We start from the raw sequence: 24,989 nt of genomic DNA, 5'->3' as shown, positions 1-24,989 counted from the left end.
ATGATGCCAAGTTTGGACGAGGAGTTCTTCAGTTCCTTTTCAGGTGTACTTCAAATCCTGCCTTCAATTTGAACTGCTTGTGAGTCACCTGAAGTGGAATGGACATGTACAATCACTCGAAGAAGAAAATACACTTACTAACTTGTCCTGTAACTTGTTTTTTAAGATGTGTTGCACCATAATCTGTTTGGTAAGAAGAAACTGAGTAGCTTAGAAGGTGGAAGCCACTCGGAGTGTCTGGGACGTACATCAATCAGAATAAAGAAGACACATATTGGAGTCTAAAATAAAATATTTTAATGTTAACTAGTCTAGGAGCGTGTAACCTTTCATTTTACAAAACAAGGATCATGAAAGACATAGAAATGAATTATATTCTTTTAACTTAAATGTTAATTTTATTAAAACTTGTAAGAGAATAAGAAATGGTGTCCTAGATATCTTTCTCAAATGGATAATTTCCTCCACATTCATAAATTCTGAACTAATGTAATAAAAATGTTCTTGTATATTGCTGATAGCAAATTACACTTGATACCTCAGTTGTGTATTTAAAATATCTTAGAAGGTCCAAATTTAACTGCAGAGTGAATATGCATGTTAGTGTTTATAAATCTTAATAAAATAGGGTTAAAAAAAGAAACCTAAATAGCCCCTTAACTACTTCATAGCACTTTGCAACTGTAAAATGTTAAGTCAAAAATTAGAACATACTTACTGAGCAGCTAGCCAAAGCCATAAGACCACGACTTCAGCTGTTTCTGGATGTTTGACAGTGGAAATATGTGTCGATAACTTAAAAGGAAATGTGATAATTATGTTTCTCGTATCCTACACACCATTTGCATGCTCCTGTTTTGGGACTGCTTCCTATTCCTATACATTTTGTTATCTGCTTGTGCCATCATAGAACATGAGGGCTGTTGGTTAATCCCATGTATCACTGCTGCCTACATGGGACAATTACATTGAAGCCGTTTTTGTCTTTCTGTAGCAGTTGGTTTAGAGTATTTGGAAACTTGATAAAATTCTGAATGTGGTTGCTTACTGTTTAGAAATTGCAGAAAGCTCTCAGATCTTCTTGTCCTATTTTTGTATATTAATGTAGAAGTAACATCTGAAGTATCTCTCCTATCAGAAGTAAAGTGCTTGATAAACTATGGGCATGTCTACGCTTAAAATGCTGCACCACTGTTGCAGCTGTGCCGCTGTAGTGCTTTAATGAAGATGTACTACACCTATGGGAGAGAGCTCTCCCGTCGGCATTGTTAATCCACCTCCCCAAGAAGTGGTAGCTATGTGGGAGAAGCTCTCCCACCGACATAGCACTATCTGTACGTGGGGGGAGAAGGGCTAGGTCGGTATAACTACGTCACTGAGAGATGTGGATTTTTCTGTAGCAAAGACCAGACCTGTATATCCGTCCTTCCTCGATCATGCATTTTCAGCCTGTGGATCTTTATGCATCTACGGTCTTTCTTTTTCTCAAAGAGAAGTTAAATGAGGGGGGGGGGGAATGTACTTTCGACAATTGTCAGTGTCAATTTCCCTTCCTGTTGCTTCTGTCGTTATTGCAACTAAAGAAATAGGGACAAATTAAAAAGGAATAAGTAATTATTTAAGTTGTGCACCAGTAAACTGGGTGGCTATAAGTAGGTATAAACTGGTATTACCTACTTGCTGAAGAGCTGCAGGGGAGGATTGTAGCACAAACAGTAACTGACAGTTACAGAGTTATAGTAGAAAGAGCCTGCTTTATTTATTTCACATTCATCTAGTTATGAACCTGAAAGGTTCTGAGTGCCTTCAACCACCAATGATTTCCTTGGGGTTTTGCAGAATTGGGATTTTGGATGCCTTCATTATTAAAGATACTCACTGATACAGAATTTGAAATTACAGAAAAGAACAGTGTTCTATTAATTGTGTTAATGTTGATTATTTACACTATGTTAATTGCTAATATGTGTTCATACAATTAGCTACCTGAGAACAGTACACACAATCTAATCTGTGGTTTGGGAAAGCAGACATTAACTATTAGACAATGAACACTCAAAGCAATTTAGATATTGGTGTATTTAGATTTATGTATTTCTTCAAAAAATACTAAATCAGATAGTTTACAAAAAGAAAAAAAAATTCTGGGCTGCTAGTATTTTTCTCTTCTTTTCTTATAAACACATTGAGCAAACATGACCAGCATGAATATTGTCCATCACTTGTTGCTGTGTTTCCTGAACTTCATTTGAAAAACAAAAATTTTAATTTCTAGGAAAGAAAAACATAAATCCAAATGATAGAACTGGATAATATTGACACACTTATTCACTGAAATTATTTGAAGAACATATTTCCCAGATGACAGTTACTGTGGAATTAAGTTTAGCCAAAGAGCCTAGTGTTGAACGAGAGAACTAATTGTGATGTATTTGACAGTTTTCCCAGATAATTAGACTCAAGTATGATTTTTAAGCAACACTCAAAATACAGCAATATTTTGAAAAATTAACATATACTATTGAAGTGTAATAGTCCTGGTTCATTTGGAAACAGCAGGGACTTCTCAATTAGGTGGTTTTTTGTTTTGTTTTTTGGGGTGTTTTTTTTTTTAGAGCTTTGCAAAAGGTATGTAGTTATTTACCAAATAAAATAATTTGAAAATTCTGTCAGCCACTTAGTCCAGAGTGATTACATTGGTTTCAGCATGTCAACAATTACTCAATACTCAGGTTTAATTAGCAAAAGGGAAGCACCTGTATTTGGAGAGGAAGAACTTCAGGATCACACCATACAAATTTAAATCGTAACAAAAGACAAAAATGAGCATATTATTTATCCTTGGGGAACAGCAGTCACTGGATATACTCAGTTCATGGAAAAAATGCAACAAATAACTCTTGTGTATGTGCACTCTCCATGACTTTGTACTGATGCATATCAGCAATGATGTTTACAACTTTCTTGTCCTTCCAACACAAAAGACTGGTTGTATTTTGGATGGTTAGACAGGCCTGTGACTCCTTCAATTTAATGTATCATGTTTTGAATTTTATTTGTTATCCCAACCAAAAAATTTGACTTTTCATTTTCTTTGATTCAACTAATTCCTCTCATCATCAGGCTGTAGTTATTAAAGGAGAGAAGATTATTCTAAAGGCTTTCCTTTGCTGCTTAGTTGCACATTTATAATTATCATTTTACAAAAGGATGAAAGATTTAAAAAGATTATTCTTAGCAACAGGCGTAAGGTGAAAACCTGCTGTATTTAATGTGTAAATTATAACGTGTACAGCTGTGAAGAGTGGTTATGTGAAATGTTCATGTAACCACAAGTCTCTAAAGGAAGCTGTCAGAGAGTTTGCACTCTTAAGGGGCCAACGTTCATTGAAAAGCAGCTCATAATATGTTGTATCTGAAGGCTAAATGAATAGCTTAACTTAAACACAGTTACTCACTTTCTGGAAGACAGATCATGGAAATAATAGCCCGTCGGTTAGAGTTTGGGAAAAAGCTAAAGCCTTACTTCCTCACCCTTGCTTTGATGACTACTTAAAATGATTAATTTTCCTGGAAATTAATGTAAGTCATGCATTAAATAAAAACTGTTACCATCTGACCCTTATAAACTGAACTTCTGTGTGGCTCATCTAATCTATTTGAAGCAAATCTATCCTTACATCTAAACAGGAAACTGAAGGAAAACATATTTTTCTTTTTGGTTTCCTATATCCTTCAAACTTTTTATAAACAGTTTCCTTTTTAAATTTAGACTATATATTTATACATTAGTTTTTCCTCTGTACAGTTTTATAAACTTGCCACCTGTGGTTATTAAAGATAATAGTAGAAGGTACTTTGTTGCATCCCAGTTTACCAATCTATAAATGCATATAAAAATACTCACCTAATTCATAGAATTTTTATGAGGCTCAGTTAGTTAATGTTGGCAAAATGAACTATAAACCTGGAATGAAGTGCAGGGCCAAATATACCACTAGCATAAATCAATTACAGTTATTAACACCAGTGGTGAATTAGACCCATGGCTATATGGTCTAAATGTAAGCTTGAACGTTGTGGGGTAAGCCAATGGACAATTCAAAAAGATGGAGAAGGTGAGTGTCCTATTCCAGTAATCTGTTAAATTAGAATATTAAGTAGATTTGGGTTCCATAGCAAACCATTTCCTCCACAAACTTTTGTTTTTTTTCTTCTTCATGAATTGTTCACAAATATTCTTATTTTAATTAATTGGTTTGCTATTTATAACTGATAGATGAATATTTCATGCAAACAGATTTGAGTCTATGGATTGTTTGTGAACTCTTTTTGTAGCATATTAGATATTAATTCTTTATTAATGTTGTGTAATTGGTTGTCTTGGTCACATGATATTGTTTCTCTTCCCTGATTGCATGAGTATAGCTATAATTAAGAATGGAAAGTTGTAATTAATTTTCACTTGTCACACTCACACAAAATAATGCGGTCTCAGATGTGAAGGGTGCAACTGGATTTTTTATTGACTTATTTAATACCTCTGTGCCAGAGCTCTGGCCAGGGATTTTGTGCAGCCCTAGCTGTGAAGGGTGCAATCGCGATCTTTGTCCATCTATTTTAACGGCATTATTGGTAGAATCCTTGCTGGGTGTTTTGAGAACACAGTTCTCAGTATGACACTGTGTTTTCCGTTAAGGAACATGTCCTTTTTCATATAGGGTAATTTTTTTTTGCATGCAGAAGATGAGTCACAGGCTGCTGTCCAATAACAGAATGAGATATAAGGTCAGTAATTCTGGAGAGAAATTATCTGTGAATAATGCACCAGGGGGTTATTTTTCTTTAAAGAGAGATGTTGGTGTTAGTACAGGGCAGATTACTCTCAAGAAGAAGAGGGAGAGGGTTGTGGCAGGGAAAAACAGGATAGGGATGAGAATGATGTGCAGGATCTTTTTGATCCCTAATGATATGTACCTTATAATATGACCCTTGCAGAAAAATCTCACAATAGTTGCCCGTCTTAACACACAGAGTGCAATGCTGCCTTTTTTCTGTAGATCATTTGACTTCAGTTAGTAAGTATATGTGGGGAGGGGTGCAGAGACAACCTTTAGCCCATGTCAGAACTGCCATTTTCTCTAAAATGTCTTTTTGTTTTGTTATTACATTTATGGAGATATACCTATCTCATAGAACTGGAAGGGACCCCGAAAGGTCATCAAGTCCAGCCCTGTGCCTTCACTAGCAGGACCAAGTACTGATTTTTGATTTTGCCCCAGATCCCTAAGTGGCCCCCTCAAGGATTGAATTTACAACCCTGGGCTTAGCAGGCCAATGCTCAAACCACTGAGCTATCCGCCCCGAGAGTTTTATTTGTAGCCCCTCTCCCCAGGTATGACTCAAGCATCCTTGTTGGTGCTTGCCACTCAGAGTGGCTTCTTCCAGCTCCTCACATAGATTGGATCCTGGCTTCTTTTTCTGATTCCTCCACCCAAGCTGACTCCTTGCTGTGCCTGATGCACAATAATGCTGGCAAGGATTATAAAACCCAGTACAACAATAAAGTACATCAACGCAACCCAGCAAAGGAATGACAGACCCAAAGTAACAGAATGAAAAGGGGGACTTTGGCGGGAGCAGGAAAATAGGAAGTGGGGAAGGAAAGGGTTAGGATTAACAAATAAGTGCTAAACATCAACAAGTCAACCTCTGAACACTCAACTCTTTCCAACTCCCTCCCTGGCACCTTCCCACACAAACGATAAGCTGAGCAGGAGTTCTGAGATGAGTGCTGCAGTGCTGTGAACTTTGGGATCCCCTTACAAAGTCTTCGCCCTTGATAAGACAGGGTCCTCTCCTGGTTTCCGAGGGCTTTGGTCTATTATTGTTGTAGTCCATAGGATGGGACCCCTAGAGGCTCAGGCCAGAGTTCTAGGAGCTGGCAAATGCCATGTGGGAGTTCCGTATTAGTCTGCATAGACATTATAAAAACTCTACACTTGGGTAGGATTTAAGCCATTTTCCTGTTCATCATCCTTCCTTTATTATTTATATATTTTGCAGCCTGACCCAGGGAGGTCATATGGGTCTGACCTTGGTCAGGGACCCTGAGCTGCCTATGGCACCATAACGGCCACACTGCTATTTTTAGTGGAGTAGCTGGAGCTGAACTAGTACGAGTCAGTCTACCTGGGCTGGGAGGCACGCTTCTAGGTGCAGTGGAGACATACCCCTAGGAGCTACTTTAGTCTGCAGTGTAGGTTACAGCAGACTGAGGGCCAGCTGCCTATGGCCTCAAGAGGTTGTTACAGCAGCTAGGATTAGTCAGAGCATAGCAGCAACCTGGCCAGTCCCCTAAGAACACCACAGATGCCTGCTGTGTGCAGAGCTGGTTATGCCAACTGTACATCAACCAGAGTGGTCTGTACGCTAAGGCCCAGGAGCCAGATGGGCCAACATTGCAGTCCTTTGAAGTGATGAAGCCGATATGAAAGGGCCACATTGTGGGATGAATTGGACCCCTTCATTTCAATAGGACTTTTGGTGTCAGGGGACAGCAATATTTGGCCCTTAATTTTTTTAATTTTATTTTTCACGTTTCCAAACAGAAAATAAGTATGCTATATTGGAAAAGCAAAATTTTAGGAGTTTCACTCCTAATTCTGGAAGGTATTAAATATTTCCTTTTAGTTTTGTACCTAATAAAGAAAGCACGTCACTTTCATTTAACACAGATAAAATTGAATGAAGATAAATCCTAAAGTTAAATTAGTTTTATTTTTTTGTTAGTTTAACAATTTTTTTTTAAAGGATAGCCTACTGAGCAAGAAACAAAGCCACTCCAAGGAAGCAGGAAATCAATAGCCACAAGAAAGTCTAATGAAAATTAATGCATACAATGTGAGCAAGTGACAAAGAAATTATTTTCTGGTTTAAGAATAGAATAAGAATAGAATGCAGATGGAGTAGATAAATAATGCGATAGAAACATAAAATATACACAGGAATGACCCACATTCCCAATTCCTATTTATAAATAATGGCCCCTGTGTTTCCATTTTTAAACTTTGAAGGAACTCTATGGTAGTTTTCTTCATTGTTCCCCCCTCTCTGAGTCCTAAGTAAATATTTGTGCTTGCAAATTTTAACAGGCTGGCGTAAGTGGAAACTTACGTCTTTCATTAATCTGCAGGAAATCTGTTCATACACATTTTAAGTGAAATTTGTAGTCATTTTTCAAACAATAAAAATAAATTTTACATTTTCACAAAGGAGTAACAAATTGGGATATTTGGGGTTTATTTCTCGTTCCCTTGAAGTCAGTGGCAAAAGTGGTAGTCTTTAATGGGCTAGTTTTATGATTGTGGCCATCAAGACCTTTGCCATACAAATCAAACAAACACTTAATATTTTTTCTTTCTCACACTGGATCAGAGTTAAATATTGTATAAAGGTAACCAATATTAATAAATTACCATTTACAGTGTGCTTCCTAGGGTATGGCTACACTACGCAGCTTTTAGCGGTACATACCGCTAAAAGCCGCGCAGTGTAGTTGCTGTTTGTTGGCAGGAGAGAGCTCTCTTGCAAAAAAAACCTTCCACCTCCCATGAGCGGCAATGGCTTTGTCGGCAGGAGAGTACTCCTTGTTCATACTGGAGCTTTTTGTCGGTAAAACTTTTGTCATTCGGGGGTGGGGGGTTCAACACTACTGAAAGACAAAAGTTTTGCCGATAAAGTGGCAGTGTAGACATACCCCTGAAATAAATGGATCATGCAGTCATGAAAAGGATATCTTGACCTATCAACACCATGGGAAACAACACAACAAAAACGTAATGGTCTTTTTAAAATTTAAATTAAATACAGCTTTATTTTTAAAAATAAACCAAATGAATTTATTTAAAATTAAAATTTGAAATTATGACAACATGCTAAGACCTAAACTTACTATATTAAAATAATTTAAAATAAGTTAGTATAATATTAAGCAGTATGTTTGCTGCCAAAGTTTTAAAGAAAGTCAGACCACTGAACTGATGGAAGTCAATGGCTAAGTACCTGTAACCAGAATTTGCTGAAGTGCTGAATCAGCTTTTGACCACAATCGCCTCTACTGTAGGTACAGAGAGAATATTTTCTTCATTTCAGTTTATTCAAATAGTCCAGTTCAATTACTAGCTCATTCAAAGTTAAGAGACCAACTGGGAGTTGAAAATGTAGGAAAGTTTGTTTTCCTCTTCCAATCTATAAATAAAAACTAGGTGTGAGAGGAAGAGATCTACTAGTTCTTAAATCTTGATGGAGATGGTGACTTCGCTAGATTCATTCATTCATTCCTAGAAATTGTGAATAGTTCCAGCCTTGAACCAAAGGAATGACATTTAGTATTGTTAGATATAGGAAGTTGTATATGGTTGCTCTTACTGCCTCCTGCATCAGGCTGCTGTGTTGCAGGGGACTTCACCCCTAGCACCTCTTAGTGCCCATTTCCTTGGCCCCATAGTGGCCTGTCTGTGCATGAGTCTTTCATGGCCTGGCCCTGCAGCCAGGTCACTTAACATTCAGTCCTCGGGACAACAAACGTCCAACTATAAGTCCAAATAAATATTCAAACTAATAATTTTTCCACCCTTCCTGGGGTCCACTGCTTTGCTTCTTGCTTCTGACTTCTGGGCCCAGCAGAGTTTCTCCTAAACTGCTTCTTCCCAGCAGGTTTCCCCCACTGCCTCCCCTCCACAGGACCTCTGGCAGATTTGATCAGGAATCTCCCTGCTCCTTCCAGGCCTTTCTCAGGGCCTACCCCATAAGCATCTGACCTGCTCCCTGCAGGTGTCTTCTAACCTGACTTCCCATGCCCTTCCCAGAGAGGAAACTCCCCTTGTCCTTCTCTTCTGGATCGCTTTCCCTGACTGAGTTCACAGCTCTGTTTAAGTATTCCTCTCTCTCACCCCATGCTCCCTGGTACCTACCTGGGATCACTAATTATGTCTAAGTTGTTAGACCATCCTCATGACTGAGGGATAGCTACTAGGTCACAGGCAAGGCTGAGCCTGGCCTTAAAGAGCCAGTCAGCGTGTAACACAAATATTCAGTCTCCAGCACAGGATACTTTCTTCTGCATGTGAAGAAAACCTGTAGAGGAATTGCCTACTGCCCTTAAGAGTTTCTGTTTTGATTTATGTTTGTCAAGTTCACTTCTGGCATAAATAATATTCAGTGAATGAATGATTTGCAAAAAATCATACACAAATAATGGACTGTTTTGGGAAGGGAGAAATAAAGTTAAAGTAAAATCTTTTAATACCATTTTAATTGTAGATTTTATTTTTTAATTTGTACTTCTAAATAAATGATGGTAAAAGTTAGAGAGACAAGGTGAATGAGGTAATATCTTTTATTGGACCAACTTCTGTTGGTGAGAGAGAGAAGCTTTTGAGCTTACACAGAGCTCTTTGTTCGGTAAAAGTTAATTCAGCTTTCCATCGCATATGTATAAAGGGAAATCATAGGTGGTTGATTAACACAGACTTTAGCTATGTACTGTAGGCTTGAGGTATGCCTCTGACTGTGCTGTGTGAGCTAATGTGACTTACAAGGATGGTTTTGAACAGGGACGGCTCCAGCATTTCTGTTGCCCCAAGCAGTTCAGCGGCAGGTCCTTCACTCCTAGAGGGAGTGAGGGACCTGCCGCCCCCGAATTGCCGCAGGTGCCGCCCCTCTCCCTTGGCTGCCCCAAGCACCTGCTTGTTAAGCTGGTGCCTGGAGCCGGCCCTGATTTTGAAAGTAACCTGCAAAGGAAAAGAAATTGTGCTTGTGCCCTTCTTTGTTCTGTTAAGAGGAGCTGAAAGTTTTGGGTCCCACCCCCCGCCACTTCTTTAAGTATAAATTCTTGTCTTGTCTACACTGACAGACTCTGTGATGGCTGGAGAATCAATGAAATGGTGGCATCACAAATTTCAGGAAGGTGAAAGTCAACATAGTTAAGGCTTTTTTGCCTTGAGTTAATTGACTGCCAATTAACTTGAGGTAGTTACTGCATCATGATCAGTGGAACTGGAGTCAGAGTTCTGGAGATACTGTTATTGAGGAGACACCTGGAAAACAGGAGTACAGGGAGTTAGTCTGGAAGCAACACAGCCACATGGCGAGAGCAGTGGCCAGGGTTTATTAAAGTTTAACTTGTTCAGCTTAAGCTGCATTCAGCTTTACTCTTTGCAAATGAAACAAGTTGGCCATCAGAGCTATGAGTTATCTGAAGTGCAGCTACTGGCTGTGTGAATCATGGAGTGCGGTGTGAAGCCCCTAGAGCTGTGGATTTTGTGGACACAAACCCCAGGGATGGACCGAGTGGAAGGGGGAGTTTGAGCTGTACACATATTTGTACTTGCAGGAGTACAACAGCAGCAGGAAAGGAAAACTAGTATTTCATCACGTTGGTGAAAAAGTTAGAGAGGTCTGCACCACTCTGAAGCTTGCCACTGCCTCAAACCTCACAACAGTCCTAGGAGCCACGGGGACCTATTGCTCCCCAAAGCAGAATATGACTGTGGAGCGATACCGGTTTTTCGCTAGAGCCCAGTCCATAGGGGAGGGGATAGACCCCTGTGTTACTGCCTTACATGCATTGGCTGCTACATGCAATTTTGGGGACTTGACAGACACCCTAATTTGGGACTGGATAGTCTGCAGCATTTGGGATCACCACCTGCAGGGACATTTGTGCTGGGAAGGCGATCTCACATTAGACGAATGCTTAGAGGTGGGGCATGCAGGGGGAGCCTCAAGAAGAAGGATGAAAGCCCTGCGGCACTCAACACCCCCAAAATCACATACAACGAGACAACAAAGGAGGGCAGCATTGGAAGGAATGGGGCAAGTTGATCCATGTTAATAGTGTATGCAAGAGCAGAGGAAGGTCTCAGAAAGATTCATTCAAGGAGGGGATGGCACATCAGACAGTGGCAGTGGTGAGCTGGAGCCGGTTCCCACCGGTTCGCAAGAACTGGTTGTTAAATTTAGAAGCTGGTGTAGAACCGGCTGTTAAAGGGGTGGGCGGGTGGACAAACAGCTCCGGTCCGCGGGCCACAGCCGGCCCACAGCCGGCCCACAGGACCATCCTGTCCCACACCTGAGCTCCCAGCTGGGGAGCTCCCCCTGGCCTCCCCCCACCCGCAGAGCCGCTGCTGGCACTGGTGCTCTGGGCAGCTCAGCTCCTGCCGCTTTGAGCGGCAAGGTAAGGGGGGAGGGCTGCAAGCTCCAGCGGGCTGCATGGCATGACCTGGCCATACTTACATGCTGTCCTGAGCAGCATGGTAAGGGGGCCGGGCCAGGGCTGGGAGGAGGGGTTGGATAAGGCATGGGCTGGGCAGGGAGAGGTTGGAGGGGGCGGAGGTTCTGGTAGGGGTGGTCAGGGGCCGGGGAACGGTGGGGTTGGGTAAGGTGGGAGTTCCGGGGGTCTGTCGGGGTGGTGGTGGATGGGGTTGGGCAGAGGTGAAGCCGGTACGCCCCAGTTCGGCATACTGCCAAGAGCCGGTTTGCCGTACCGGGGTGGCCCATCTTCCCCAGGGGGCAATTTAAAGGGCCGGGGCTCCCAGCAGCGGAGAGCCTCAAGAGCCCCTGCTGGAGCACTGGGATAGGGCTGCGGGGCTCTGGGGGCTATTTAAAAAGTCGGGGGTTCCCACTGCTTCTACTGCCCCGGCCCTTTAAATAGCCCCCGGAGCCCAGGGCTGCTGCTGATACCCCGGTGGCAGAGGCGGGGGGGAGAAACTTGCCGGTTCTGAGGGGGGCAGTCGGGGGCAGGATGTGGGTTGGGGTCAGATGGGTAGGGGAGAGACAGGCACGTGGGGCTTGTACTCACCGCACAGTTCCCTACCGGGTCTTTGGCGGCACTTCAGCGGCGGGTCCTTCACTCACTCCAGGTGAAGGACCTGCTGCTGAAATGCCGCCGAAAACCTGGAGCTAGTGGACCCGGTAGGGAACCAGTTCTTAGGATTTGGGGAGCTCATCACTGGACAGTAGTGATGACACCATGATTCTCATTGAGTCTGAGAACACATCAAGTTCAAGCTGTCATAACAGGAAAGCAACAAGGGATAATACCAACCTCATGGTATGCAGATAAAACCATACTGCATGCCACAGTATTAATAGGAAAATAAGCCAGTGCTATTTCAATTGGAGAGCGGAGCCTTCTGCAGTGTGATTCCTTAGGGTGAATTGGTCTCAAACGCACCAATTACAAAGAGAAGGTGCAATCTAATGATGTACAAAGAGCATAATGCAGGCTTAGGAAAATGTAACCTCATAGTCAGGGCCGATGGGGGGGGGGGGAAGCCGGTACAAATTACCGGGGCCCGGCGGGCAGGAAGGGGGCCCAGGGCCTGGCTACCCCCCCCCCCCCGTCGGCCCTGTTTAGCCGGTCCGCCCTTGCTGGGGGGCCCGAAAATATTTTTTCACCGAGGCCCGAACCCGCTCTCGACGGCCCTGCTCATAGTAACTACCCAGAAAAATAACAGATGGTCCCAACGTCAGTTTGTGGTGATGGATGGTAAGCGGCACAGACCCCTCTTGGGCAAATTGTGGATGTATCCAGAGTGCACTGTCAGAAGAAGCCAAAGGGGACTTCCATGTACAATGGAGACAAGTTTAAAAGTATACTGGGGATGTTTTCAAAGGTGACAGGGGCCTCTAAGGAAAGCTGAGACTGTAAGTAAGCCCCACGGTGGAACCAGTGTGCTTAACATGAAGGAAAATTCCAGTGGCACAGCATAATCCAGTATGCCAAAATCTTAAAAGTCTTCAGAGGAGGGATATCATAGCACCTGTAGAGGCCAGTTCAGCATGATGATGGTAAAAAAGCCACCAGGCAAATTATGTATCTGCATAGACCCCAAGCCACTGAATAGGGCATTGAAAATATGCCACTGTCCACTGCCCACAGCTTGCCATAACTTACCAAAGCTAGAATCTTTACAGTCTGTGATGTGAATAACAGGTTCTGGCACATAACCCTGGATAAAGAGTTGAGCATGCTGACAAATTTGATTGCTACAGATGGTGTGCATGCCAATGGGCATAAACCCAGTACCAGAAAAGATTCACCCAAGGCCTGGGAAGTACTGCCTGGATTGAAAATAATTGCAGATGATATCCTCATTGTTGGTGAAGGGAGAAATGATATAGGAGGTGAAGGAGTCCGTGTCGGAAAATTTCAAGCTTTTTTGCAGCAATGAAAGCACAAGAACATAGAACTTAACCCAGAGGTGACATACACTGGAAATCTACTCACGGCGGAGGGACTGAAAGCAGAACCCAGCAAGATCAAGGCAGTCAGAGACATGCCACCGCCAATGGATGTGAAAGGGATATAGCGATTCATAGGAATGATAAATTTTCTGTTCAAGTTCTGTCCAGACCTGGCTGCAGTTGTGGAACCCATTTGTTAGATCATAAGGCAGGATGTTGAGTGAATTGGGTAGATCCCCAACAGCAAGCATTTGACATGCTGAAACTAATTATAATGGATGCCCCTGTCTTGAAGTACTACCAGCCAGGAGAGCCAATGACACTCCAATGAGATGTTTCAGAGAAAGAATTGGTGTAGATCTTTTTCAGGAGCAGTTAGTTGTTATGCCAGCAGTCAGATACCTGACAGAGATTGAACAGGAGTACGCACAAATAGAAAAAGATCTTCTGAGTATGGTAGTTGGGATGGAGCAATTCCATCAGTGTACATATGGCCACCCAGTAAGAATGCAATCAGACGACAAACCCCTAGAGACAATAATGGCAAAGGACCTTCTTAGTGCTCCAAAGAGGTTGCAGCGCATGTTGATGTGCCTAGAGTACTACCAGGTAGAGATCAGATATTGTTCAGGAGTTACTGGAGTTAGATGACACCCTGAACAGGGCATATATACCTAGCATCAGCGAGTTGGGCAAGGGGATCAGGATATTGAATCTATTAACCTGCGACACTGTCTCCCAGTTTCAACAACGAAGCTGATGTAAGTCAAAGAGGCTACAGAAAACGACATCAAACTACTGGCAGTCAAGACAGCAATACGCAGAGTTGCCAGAAGACAAAAGCCAAGTACTGATATGAGCAGAGCTATATTTTAAAATTAAAGCTTAACGGAGTGTGTAGGATTGAATCATATTTCAAGGACTGAGAGCAGCTGTCCCTGCATCATTATGTAAGGATTTTCATGGGGAAAAAATACAGGCTTCATACCTGGGCATTGACAGCTATCTTTGACGGGCTTGAGTGTGTGTTTACTGGCCAGGAATGAATACACAACGCCGCTCCTTGATAGAAGGGTGTAATTCTGTGGTTCTGTGATAACTGCAGCAGAAAGAGACTCTGTTACCAATTAAGCTGCCTACCCTACCATGGGAAAAGGTAGGAGTGGACTTATTTACATTAAAGGAAAAGCAGGACTTGATTACAGTGGAATAATACTCAGATTTTGGGGAGGCTGATGCCATGCTTGATACTAGAAGCAAGTCAATGATTAGCAAACGGGGGACTCTATTTTGCAAGATATGGCATTGCAGATACTGTATTCACCGACAACAGATTCCAATATGCCTCCGAAAAATTCAGGAAATTTGCATGCAAATGGGAGTTTGACCACCACACCTGCTCCTCAGCATACCCACAGAGTAATGGTTTAGTGGAATCAATTGTGAAAACAGCTAAGAGACAGTTACAGAAGGCTTTTTTTCTGGTTTGGACCTCTTGTTAGTATTTTTGGCCCACAGGAATACCCCATCCTGTGTGCCAAAACAATCCAGTGCAGACGCTGATGGAACAGTAGACCAAAATCCTGCTGCCAGTGAGGGGAGACCTGGCAGCCAGAAGGATGGAGACACTGCTCAGAGATGGCCAACAATGAGAGAAAATAGGCACTAGAGTACAGCAGATCAGCCAAGGACCTGCCGGCCTCGCAGACAGACACAACTGTGAAGATCTAGCCAGGAGAGAGACATTAGAAGGAGTGGAGTAAAAAAGTCATGACAGGTACAGTGGCACCCAGGTCATATGAGGTGAAAATGAGAGATGACAAATGATCCAGAGGAACAGGAAACACGAGCCAGCAGACAAAACCCCCAGAAAGTCTACAGAGATCATCACAGAATGGAGAGACAGAGAGCCGTTTGGAGGCCTACCAGGGCCGACTCCAGGCACCAGCTGAGCAAGCTGGTGCTTGGGGCGGCAGATTGTTCGAGGCGGCATTCTGCCCAACCCTAGGGCGGCACGGCTGCATTTTTTTTTCCTGCTCCGGCCGCCCTGTAGGGGGCGGTGGCGCGGAGAACCAGAGTGCCCTGCAGGGCAGTCCTCTTCCTTCCCTCCCCGCCGACTGGAGCGGAGCCCTCGCAGCAGGCGGCAGGAGGCGGTGCAGCGGGAGGGGCCGCATGGTAGCGCCCCTGCTGTAGCCCTGGCCGCCCCCTTCTCTCTCTCTCCCACCCGCTCCCTCCCCCCCCCGGTCCCCCTGCACCCGCGCTCCGGCCGCGCCGCAGGTTTTTTTTTTCCGCCCCGTTTTTTTATTTTTTTGGCTTGGGGCGGCCAAAAAGCCAGAGCCGGCCCTGAGGCCTACCCCACAGGGAGGGAGGAGGCTCCAAGGAAAGAGAGCATTTACTAGACTCTGAGACAGGAGGCAGGGAGAGACAGATAGGTCATGCCCAGTGTTGTTGCCTGTTGAAGAGACCAAATTATCTCAAAGACCATGTAACCAGCTGAGTCTGGGGTAAAGACAAGACTCTCACTCAACTATGTGCTAGCAACCTCTAACCAAAGGGACACAGGGTGAGGGCCTGTGCATTGATTATGTGTTCTTTTAGTGTTTATATATTAAAATGTTTGTAAAATAGGGAAGATGTATCATGATTAGTGAAATTGGAATCAGGGAAACGGTGTTCTGGAGGGACTATTATAGAGAAGACACCAGGAAACCAGGGAGGTAGGCTAGAATCAACACAGCCACATGGACAGAGCAGTGCACAGGGTTCAATACACTTTCACTTGTTCAATTTAAACTTAGTTCTCTTTCCTAACACAGAGGAGACTATAAAAAATTGTGCAAACACTAAAATTGGTGATTCAGAGGTTAAAAACAGCTAATGGAAGAGCAATTTCCATAACATCCATATTAAACTACTATTAAAAATACTGTACCGCCATACGAGGATATGCCACTGATTTAAAATTAGCACTTCATGTGGGTCATTTGATCCACAATTCTCTAAATATTTGTCAAGAGTGTTTTTTTTTTATTAATATACAGATAACGGATTTAAACGATCACATATTTTGACATGCTTCATTGGACTGAGTTTTATTGTGGTTTCCATTAATGCAAAAAAACAACAATTCAAATTCAATTGTTATAATATTGTTTCTCCAAATTTGCACTGAACCCCCAATTATGTATAGCTTATAAATGATGCTGGTAAGAGTGTAAAATAAATTGAGACATTCATCATGGAAAAGGATCATTTCTAATGTTTGATTGTGATTCCATAGGTTGGTTGAAAATTTTGGTGGGAATATTTTTATTTCTGGTCCAGTTATCTTAACTTTTATTAATACATTTTTGCAGTCCAGACAAAGAAATCAAACGTATAGATAATGAGGCCAAACCCAAAATGTGGTGGTCATGGGCTCCACACATCCATTTCCCATGGAGAAAGAGTTCATGATTCTGCCCCCCTCTTATGCCAGTGGAGTGTTCAAGGAAGAGATAGGGAGGGGGCTGAGTGATACCCTCCACCCTGACAGCTCTGAAATTGAGCTGTCAGTTAGGGAAGATGGTCTCTCTAGCTAAAATAGACACACTGCACAAAGGGGTAGGCAGCAAAGACCAACACAGCCCTTTCCAATCATCCACATAGATACATAGGTAACATTTTAGGGACTGAGTCTCCTATGCTCCTGTGTCCTCCTCCACAGAAGTCAGTCTGTGGAGGGAGGAAAGGCTATTGAAGTTCCCAGTAGCTCTGTGATTCCATGGGGGTAGGCAATCAGGCAAGGACTCATTTATATGAGATCCCTGTTCCGTTTTGTACTACTGCAGAACCAAATTGTGGACCAGCTGCTTTTTGCCTTCTATGGTCTGTCTTAAATTGTCTGTTTTGAAGTTTATTTAGGTCAGTGCAGAGCTCCCACACACAGGTGTAAATGTCCCTTAGAATTTAAAACTACAGTAAAAGACACAAAAGTGCATATTTTTGGGAGGCCAGTGCCATAGCTTTTTTAATTGCACGCTGGTTACAAAGGTATTTTAGGAAATAACAAGGTAATGTAAATGCAAATTGTCTAATGATGGGAAAACCTCAAATGGTTCAGAGCTCAGATTTGATTCACAATCCAAGAGTTCTATTATAGCTTCCCGAATTACCTAAGCTTCTTAGGACAGCAAATCTCATGAGATATATGATGCAATCTCATGAGGCGTATGGCACTATATTCGTTTTATTACAATTTTTGTTAGCTTTTATTGTCATATACTGTAGGCTGTAATGTAGTAACCACAAAATAATGTGTTGTTTAGTATTAGCATAGTAACTTTGTCTATGTGGGAAAGTTGCATTAGTTTAACTTGAATCAGTTCTTAAATTAATTTAAAATCAGTAGATAAACTGTTGCAAACCCCTGTGTGGATACTTTTTATTTTTGTTTAAAAATGGCTTGTTTCAGTTTAGCCTAAACCAATTCTTAATAGTCTAACCTGAAAATAAATGCAATCTTAAACTGAAATAAAGTGTGGGATTTGCACAGGTTTTGACCAAGCATTTGGCATTGCAAGGGAAATATGCCAAGTGTCATCTGACAGGAAGAAGGAAAGTGAATGAACTTGCTTTATGTTGGTTGAGCTCAAGTTGTGCTGGGTCTTAAGTCAGATGCAATTAGAAAATTAGAAATAGTTATGTAAAATTCCAGCCTCTAGATAGTACATTCCTATCGTGGTTTAGAAGATATTTTAAAACGCCTGTCCTCATAAATAATCAATTTAAAATTTCAAACGTGAAAAGCCTATCACCTGCTAACAATGTGAGTCTGGCTTTCAGAGTTAGAATGGTTTTTTGTAATAATCCTTTCTTTCTAATGTAGCTCTGTGGAAAAGACCTATAAAATTTAATAGAAATAAAACCAACATGATCGTGCACACATTACTCCATAAACTGATATAATTTGAGAGAGAGTTGTGATCTTTTTTCTTTTGGCTTTCTGAACTATCCTATTTGATTAACCAGCAGTTTTTTAAAATTTATAAGATGGTTAAATAAACTTATTTTAATACTAAACACTGTGATTTTTTCACAGGGTATGTAGAAATGAGTCTTGGATTTGTGTAATTTGTTTCTATAAAAAGTTTGTGTCTATATCAGGGATTGGCAACCTTTGGCATGCAGCCCATCAGGGAAAGCCGCTGGCAGGCTGGGATGGTTTGTTTACCTGCAGCGTCCGCAGGTTCGGCCAATCGCAGCTCCCAGTGGCCGCGGTTCGCCGTCCCAGGCCAATGGGGGCTCCAGGAAGCAGCGGCCAGCATGTCCCTTGGCCCGCGTCACTTCCTGCAGACCCCATTGGCCTGGGACGGCGAACCGTGGCAAGTCAGAGCTGCAATCGGCCGAACCTGTGGACGCTGCAGGTAAACAAACTGTCCCAGCTCGCCAGCGGCTTTTCCTGATGGGCTACGTGCCAAAGGTTGCCGATCCCTGATCTATATCTATCTATCTTTATGTCATTAAATATACATGCACATGTCAGTTTTAATACCTGAAAGGCATACTTAAATCAACATTGGCAGTATGTGGATCTTTTAATGGTGGCTTTTATCAGTGACATTCTGTTAAAATATTCATTTTATTGAAAATTTGATCTGTTTACATTATTTTATATCATGTACAGTACTTTTCCAAATTGCTGTATTGACTAAGGCTTTTTGAGTCAGACCAACATTTATTTTTCTGCAAAAATTCTGATGTTCAGAGGCTCTAGGGGGAGGACAAAGATACTTAATTTCTTAACATCTAAAGGTTGCTGTATATGCTAAGTGTTAAAACGCCCAATCCTGCTTCCATTGATGCATTTTATTCCTGTGGGAGCAGAATTGGGCTCACAGTCCGTACTTGATCGAATTGACATCAACACTTGGTCCTCACGTGAATGTAGGACTTCAGTATATTGTACAGCTAGACTTTATCGCACAAAAATCTTTTCTGTAGGTGTTAGTACAAGGTCTTGATCACATTTTATTGAAATAGGCAGCTACAACAGTGTTGCCAACCCTCATGATCTTTTTAATCACAGCTTCTGGAATCAAGTAATTATGAGAAAATCTCAAGTTTACACTTTAAAAAAATCCCCCAACTAAAGTAATGTTCTAGCCCTTGTGATTGCAGAGAAAAACTTGAAAATATGACTCAAATATAAACTTAAAGGGTCAAAAACTAAAAGGCAAATAGAAAGAATGAAAATGGGTTGGTGTGTTTGTTTTAAACCAGTCTCATAATTTTGAATTCCTGAGTCATGATTTTCTAATATTTGGGGTTGTAATATTGTAAGTAGGGCAAGTAAATGAAATATAAAATAGCTTCACCGTTATACTTTTTGTCAGGTGAGTAGTCGACTCTTAAATTGTGTGTTCCATCAGCTTTCTCTTTTTGACAAAGAAAACATTAAATGAATCTTTATCAAGATGTTACCAATGGTATTAATGAGAAAAGATATATTCAGGTTTAGTTGTTAAGAGAAAATAAAATATAGAAATTAGAAACATTAACAAAAAAATCCTCTAAATAATTGGCTGGGGGTGTGTGTAAAAAAGAGTCAATGAATTACAATGCCCTCACCCCATCTCAGCAGGCAGAGTGTTTTGATTGAACTGGAGTGGATGGCAACCCTCTGGGGTCCTGACAGAAGGAGTAGGGTATGCACATGGGGATTGTGTAGAGGTGAGGGAGAAAGTGGAAGGCTCTGCTGCTGCCCTAAGGTCGTCTGTTGGCCTATTTGGGAGGAGAGAGGGGACAAGAGGGCTGATTGGCCCTCCCAACTCTCCTGCTTGTCATTTAAGGTCGTCTTGTGTCCACAGCATACATCTTGCTGCTGTTTCTGCTCCACCTTCCTGTCCTCTACAGACCTGCCAAGTGTTGTGTCTTGCCGGTCTGTAACTCAGTTCTACACAACTGGTAACGTAACATTTCGGAAGTGTGGGAGGGGAGACATTTTCCTCACCTCTCTTGTGTAAATACTTTATAGCCTAGTCTAGGGAAGGTTCATTGAGCTATAACCCCAGCTCTTCTACTGATAGTTTTTAATATTTCTGTGTATGTCATAAAAAGAACAGGAGTACTTGTGGCACCTTAGAGACTAACAAATTTATTAGAGCATAAGCTTTCGTGGACTACAGCCCACTTCTTCGGATGCTGTAGTCCACGAAAGCTTATGCTCTAATAAATTTGTTAGTCTCTAAGGTGCCACAAGTACTCCTGTTCTTTTTGCGGATACAGACTAACACGGCTGCTACTCTGAAACCTGTGTATGTCATGACACTTATTAACCAAGGTTCTACACACCCACCCACCGCAATCTTAGTAGAGGCAACTGTCATTCACCCATTTTACACATAAAATGACTGAAAGATTCATCCCAGCCAAACTGGGAGTAGAATCCAAGTCACTAAAAAAAACAGACCAAAGTCTCTTCTACTTTGCCGTACTACCTGTCAGATGAGATGGGCCAAATTATGTGCTTGTCTAAACTCTGCTAAGACATATGGATATTTGCCTTCTCTAATGGATAGATCACATATGGAGGTTTGAGTCTGCCACTGCCTGCGTAATAATAGGCATAGTCCTTTAGCTCCACTGGTAGAAACTCATAATTTTATATCCAGAGATGCCAGTTTCACCCTGCAGGTGAACCAAGCAGCAGGGACAGTGTTACACTTATCTGTGCTGTCTCTAGCCACTAGGACATACTCTGCTCCAAGAGTCAGTAACTGAACCCAAAGTTCTAACTTATAAATAACTGTTACCCAGTAATAAAGTGTGTCTTGTTTCTCCCTCTATGGGACCTTCCTCATAGAAGGTAACAGTATGCCTCCCACTACAGTTACTCATACTACTGAAGGATAAAATTCTGGGCTGTGAATTTTGAACACTATGGGTTCAAACATGACTGATAACTCACGTGGAGCAAGTACGTTTAAGTTAGTGTGAAGACCCTGGAATAATAGTTGAAATTATTTATGTTGCAGAACATATTTAGAGATAAATTTGGATGTTGCATTAATATTTGGCTTATTGTTATATTTGTAGTGTTTGTATTTGGTTAATGGATGTTGTCCCTTTAAGAAAAGAGTGGAGCACAGCATAGCCTTTGGTTGAAGAAGGCTGAGGGCAGTGTGTGGATGGGAGAAGTTGCTTGTGTGTTCAGTGAGTAGAAGACCCTGCAAAAAAGGTGATGACTTGGTTCAATAGATGTATCTTTCCAGAAAACAAATTTCATTCTTAAAGGTATAACATGAGCACTTATTAGGGGACTGGATGCCTTAGGACATTACTAATGATCTTCAGAGCTTTTTGTCTGTATGTCAATATGAATCCAGCCTTACTCAACAGGGATTAAAAACTGTAATCTAATGGATGTTTGAAATGAGTTTCGTAATCTCAGTTCCAGCTCCTATGTTGCAAACTCACCAAGACACTGCAATAGTTTCTAGAGAGGCCAATACCTTTACGGGCATATACAAATTAGTTGAAAATATGCAAATGAGATAATTACATATTTTACATAAAATGCCACACATGGAGCTTCACAAAACTTGGCAACTATGCCTATAGGTAAAGTAGTGTCAGGACTGCATTTCCAGATTCTTTTGTGAATCTGATCAGAGTGCCCTGTTTGGGATCAGGAAGAATTTTTTTCTGCCTGTTTGAGATTGGTGAGATGTCTGATTGGTAATTTTGTGTCACAACAATATGGAAGCTCCATTTGTTAAGGTGTTAGTTTGTTAGCAATGTTTTAAAAAATGGTGGGGGAAGGTAGTAGTTTAATCATTGTTAGGATGTCCAGACAGCAAATGTGAAAAATCGGGACAGGGGTTGGGGGTAGTAGGAGCCTATATAAGACAAAGACCCAAAAATCAGGACTGTCCCTATAAAATCGGGACATCTGGTCACCCTAATCATTGTTATTGTTGCAAACTACAGCTGGTGTACAGTGTGGTATGCAGTTGTATTAAAAGACACCAATCTGGTTCATAGGTTGAATGATCTTGCACCATTTAACGAAACATAGGACCTAATTAAATGCCTGGTAGCTTGTGTGTGTGTGTGTGTGTGTGTGTGTGTGTGTGTGTGATATATATTAATGGTCAAGGCTCCAACCTTTAATGGTACAGTTAATGAAGTTCTGACCTGCAGCTTGAAATCCACCTCTTTGTCTGTGTTTTGTATTCCTGCATTTTCTGAACAATTTTATAATGTTAAGGAACTTTTGTTTTAATATGAACCTCACTATAATAAAGAAGGAATAATTAAAGTGCTATTTCTGTGATATCAAAATTTGTGGATTTCAATTTTAGATATTCTTTCTTCACTATTAATAGTTATGAGTTATATGCTTCAGTTAAGGCTAAATCCAGAAGCCCTCACTCAAGCAAAAATTTCATTGAAATCAATGGGAGGATTTGCCCTTTGGAAGGTAACTTTTGTTTTGAGGAACTTGCTCTTGTCTGCTAGAGTCAGGATGAGGCTGCCACTAGCGTCGTATATCTTGGTGCTTAGAGTCCTAATTTAAAATGAGCACCTGTTCTATGAAAGTTGTCATAGTGACCGGGTTCTAGTTATCATACATCTAGTTCTCAAACAACTTCATATATGATTAATGTTAATTGCCTTTTTTGTATGAATGACTTTTTCCCTGCTGCTGAATTGGTTGTCGTTGCCTTTGATCTGGTTGGTAATACAATGTAGAGCAATCGTTAGACAAGTGATCAGTTTGCCAACACTGAGAGGAGACCGAATCAGGTTGCAGTGAGGTCAGAATTTGTTTCTCTTCTTAAACATTGAAAGGTCAAGTAGAGTTTAACTACTATTGACATATTTGAAATGTTGTAATAAATGCCAGAACAGAGAGATTATTATTATCCATGATGCAAGTAAAAACTTTATAGACCTAAAAATAAATATTTCTTATTCAAGACAGCAAGAATGTTGCTTTTACTGGTAAAACTCCCGAATAATATTTAAAAATTCTTACCTTTCACATTTTTCTTAACTTATACAAATAAATTAACACAAGAATGATGACACCTTCCGAGACTGAAGGAATAGATTAATAATGCCAGTGATGTATAAGGGAAATGAAAGATGAGTCTGTGGTTACTGTTCCAACTTCAGCAAACCAATTGTGATAGTTTTTCACTAGTAAGTACTGACACCAGAGTTACTGCTACTATATTCAGAGCAATTTACACAGCCTGTCATATACTTGCTTCAGAATTTTCCTTGAAGCCTAATAAAATATGTTACTATTGAAGAAATCTGTGATACATGTGAGAGTTTACTAAATCAAAACTGTAGCATATTTTTATATCAAATGGCTTATAGTCTCATGGAATCAATAATTAATTTATTAACTGGGTATCATTTGAAAAAACAAAATCAGCACAGTTTTCACTAAATTGCTGACAATTCATAAATAGTTAATGACACAAATGAAAAGTATAACACTAAATTTCAAAATTTTAATGATCAAAGTATTGGGTACCTCATCTATCATAACTCAAAATATAATGGAATGGGTTATATATCATTGACACTACAAGACATAATGTTTTTTCTTGTTATCTACCTAACTGCCAAGTCTACAAAGTTTATAGGCTGCTAAGATAATGTAAAGGTGGTAATCCACTTCAGTTGCAGAAATATGAAGTACTGTTGAATTATATTTCTAGTTAGTTTATTCTTTGTTCTCAGGGGAATAGGATACTATTTCAGTTTCTCTTAAGAAGCCCAGAGAATGAAAGGCAAAACATCAGGATAAATTATGCTAAATGGTGGACTAGACCCCAGAGGAAGTCATACTTCTGTGGTACAGTATTCCTCCATTAATCTTACAAATGTTACATCTGATGTTAATTTTGTAAAGCTGAAGCATTCAAAGATTAATCTGATTCTTTTAATAATAGTGATAGTATTATTATGGCTTTGTCAGACTTGTACCATCATAACTAACTTCGTGGTTTTGACAGCCTATATAGCTAGTCTTCAGAATGACTAAAATATAGAATATTTTTATTTTACAGAGCACAAATAAACTTGTAATTAAACTGCAAAATTTAACAAATAATTGCCAGCAACCAATTACCATTCAATTAAAGAGTAATTACATGGTTATTTGTGCCCTGTAAAATAAAGCATTACTGAAATCAGTAACGCAATCAATATTTTAGCAGTAACAGGATGCTGCAGTGATGGACCTTTCAACCTGAGCTGATTAAATTGTCATCCAAATAACAGTTTCCTAGTTAAATCAGCACGTTTCTTTGTCTTGATTAATATGGAAATTTATTTCTGATTCTAGTAAATCTCTGACATTAAAAAGCACAAGCGAACATCGTTGACATACTCAAGTGTGATTTGCTGTAAATTTCCACTGATGAATTATAGTTTACAAAATGTTGATAAAGTGGCAAACATCACAAACTATGCAGTTGTCTATAACAAGCACAAAAGAACATCAAAGAAGATGTAGCTACAAAAGTGGCCTTGTAAAAATATTCCTCAGGGCACCAAGGGATTACATATGTGTGTTAAAAAAGAAAAAGGTAATAATAATTAGTTCTCACCAGGCATAGAAAAGGAAAAAAAATACACTAATTACTGATTCCCAATACCTTGTCACATAACTTTGTAACCACCAAAAAAAAAAAAATCTAAAAATTCTAATATACTCTGTCAAAGTTCATTTCCAA

At 40.8% G+C, this 24,989-nt stretch overlaps 1 protein-coding gene across 14 annotated transcripts in view; it reads left to right on the top strand.

Moving 5' to 3' along the window:
- Positions 1-24,989, top strand: part of DACH2 (dachshund family transcription factor 2) — a 493,803-nt gene that overhangs the window by 240,353 nt on the left and 228,461 nt on the right. The window lies entirely within an intron of this gene.

The sequence above is a fragment of the Chrysemys picta genome, chromosome 9, assembly GCF_011386835.1.
Source record: "Chrysemys picta bellii isolate R12L10 chromosome 9, ASM1138683v2, whole genome shotgun sequence".
Taxonomy (NCBI): Eukaryota; Metazoa; Chordata; order Testudines; family Emydidae; genus Chrysemys; species Chrysemys picta.
This window is presented reverse-complemented; position numbering and strand designations above follow the sequence as displayed.